The 2868-nt window shown below is 37.3% G+C and overlaps 1 pseudogene; it reads left to right on the forward strand.

The window, feature by feature from the left end:
* The first annotated feature begins 1330 nt into the window (after window positions 1-1330).
* Window positions 1331-2122, forward strand: LOC108729164 (uncharacterized; annotated as a pseudogene).
* Window positions 2123-2868: the final 746 nt, after the last annotated feature.

Below are 2868 nucleotides of genomic sequence, written 5' to 3' on the forward strand. Positions count from 1 at the left end.
ACATTTTTAGTCAAAAATGTCAAACTTTCTAGTGGAAACGTCAGATGGCATCTGACAACACTCAGTGTTGCCAAGGCTCAAAATATAAGTAGTGCCCCTCGTATAAGGCAACAAAAAAACATCACAAAAGAGATTATTACTATGAACAAAAAACAATACAAAAAAACAAATGGTTATAAACGAAAAGTGTTACAAAGAGTATTCGCCGGTATATGCTCCAAGCGTTTTTCGACCAAAATATAACGTAATGTAATTTTTCTAGAAACAACATTTATTAATTATTTTAAATACCTAAATACAAACAAGTTTCATAATTAATCGATTGAGTGCCAACATCTGGCTGCTATCGAAATCGATGATATTAAAACGCAATGTCTCCCAACCTTGATAAAAGACCTTCAATCGCTTTTTTTTTGGGAGGGGACATAACAATCAAACATATTTTTTGCAATATGTTTCAAGGCTAATAGAAGTATAAATATAAGTGAAACTCGATAGAATTGTATTTTCATAAATTTTTATGAGGGTAGAGCGTTTTTTTTTTAAGTATTCTTTGAAAATGAGCGCATAACGCTCTACTCTGAAAAGAGGGGGTTACAGACGAAAATAAATTCAGTCTAGAAATGTACCAGATTACAGTACGTTGAAATCTATGAGAGCGAACTCGTCTTACTGTTAGTAAATCGTTGTAAATATGGATCGAGATGTCATTCAAGCAGAGCATGATCTGTCGAAGCGATCCCACCAAATTGCTAGCTTAAAGGAGTGTTTCGCGTGGATAGAAGAGTGTAATGAATTCATTAAACAGCTTGAAGAATACAATCATGTCAAGCGTCCACGGCTCTCCATTGGATACAGACAATCGCTACAATTGCACGACTCGAGAGTACGAAGACTGAATTAGAGAGACGATTTCTACATTTTGGTGGTGACTACGCGAGCACTAGCAATAACAGTGACAATAACGCGGAAAGATCTTTTGTTTGGCGAGAGATCGATGCAGTTTGAAAATCGAATTTTAACCGGTGCGGTAATTAACGCGGACTATATCGAGCCGCGACGATTTTTAAAAGATATCAGCAGTGTAGTGCTCGAGCGAGTGCAAGACACAATAGAAAGACATAACTGTGTAAAAGTGAACACCATATTTAACGGCGAATTTGTGACGGGTGATAAACGTGCCAATAAAAGTATTAAAACTAAAAACTATGAACTTTTCCAAACATCGAACTTGCGTAAATGGTACGAGCGGCACGTCACCGAACCCACGTTGGCATCTCTCGAGAAATTTCAAGAACGTGACAGTGGGTGCGCGTTGTCGCGAATTATGAATCTTACAATAAACATCAATAAGTGTAATCCAATGCGCGCGGGATGTCGCTTCGAAGTGCCGCGAGAAATAAAGACAAAGAGAGCGGTGATTAACGTGCGATCGATGGACAATGCATGCTTCGTACGGTCGGTGGTCGCCGCTCTGTACCCGGCCGAAAGAAACGGATCGCGAATCTTCCTACCCACACTATACGATGGTGCTGAATTTCCAAAATATAGAATTTCCTATAACGTTAAAAGACATAACGAAATTCGAATGTCTCAACGACGTGTCGATTAACGTATACGCTATCGAGGGACAGAAAACATTAAACGTTCTCCCGATTCGACTCGCTGACGACAAAAAGGAGAAATATGTCAATTTATTATATTTGCAAGATCCGCGAGATGACAATGTGGGCCATTTCGCATGGATCAAGAATATGTCTCGGCTCATGAGCTCGCAATTGAATAAACATCATGGTCAAAAGTACATTTGCGATCGGTAAGTATATGATTAATAAAAACGAATTCTTTTTTTTTTTTTAAATTAATATTATTTATATTTTTTATTTGCAACTGTTTACATTATTTTCATTCCAACGAGAGATTGCAGTTACACATGGTAGATTGCCAACGTATAAACGACTGCGCTATCCGACTACCGAGCGACGACGACAAGTGGCTGAGCTTTAACAACTATAATAGGAAGGAACGAGTTCTATTTGTCGTTTACGCCGATCTAGAGTGCATCCTCGAGAAAACTGATAGCGATCAGGAAGCATCTAGGCGCACGTATCAACATCATTAAGTATTTAGCATAGGATACTACGTGCACTGTTCGTATGACAATTCGCTATCAAAATATCAATTTCGTCCCGATCTAGATTGCGTTTCATGGTTCATTGAAAAATTGAGAAGTTTAGCACATTGCGTAAAAAAAATTTTAGCAACCAATGTCCCCATGGAAACTTTGTCGAGCGAACAGTGGGAAACATTGTACAGCGCGACGCATTGTCATGTGTGAAAAGCCTTTCGCGCTAGACGATAATCGAGTAAGCAATCATTGCCATTTAACCGGTCGTTACAGGGGTCCCACGCATTCAAATTGCAATTTAAATTATAAAAACTCATATTTTGTTCCTATAGTTTTTCACAATTTATCAGGCTATGATTCACATTTTATTATCAAAGAAAATTATAAAGAAATAGCTGTAGCATATGAAGACAGTATAGAATTACTACTAATAACAAAGGAAAAATATATATCATTTACAAAAAATGTTCAAGATACTGCTGAAAGATGAGATTCGCGAAATAACATAAAATTACGGTTTATCGATTCTTATAAATTTTTAAGTACCAGTCTCGACAAATTAGCATCCTTTCTCAATAAAAATGAACTTCGAATTTTACAATGCGAATTTCAAAATTTACCCGAAGAAGACTTCGAGTTACTGATGCGAAAAGGGATTTTTCCATATGAATATATTAATTGCGCCGACAAGTTGCAGGATACGCGTTTACCACCGTGCGAATCATTCTATAGTTCCTTGA

The sequence above is a fragment of the Mycetomoellerius zeteki genome, unplaced genomic scaffold (assembly GCF_001594055.1).
Source record: "Mycetomoellerius zeteki isolate Tzet28-1 unplaced genomic scaffold, Tzet1.0 scaffold702, whole genome shotgun sequence".
NCBI classification, from domain to species: domain Eukaryota; kingdom Metazoa; phylum Arthropoda; class Insecta; order Hymenoptera; family Formicidae; genus Mycetomoellerius; species Mycetomoellerius zeteki.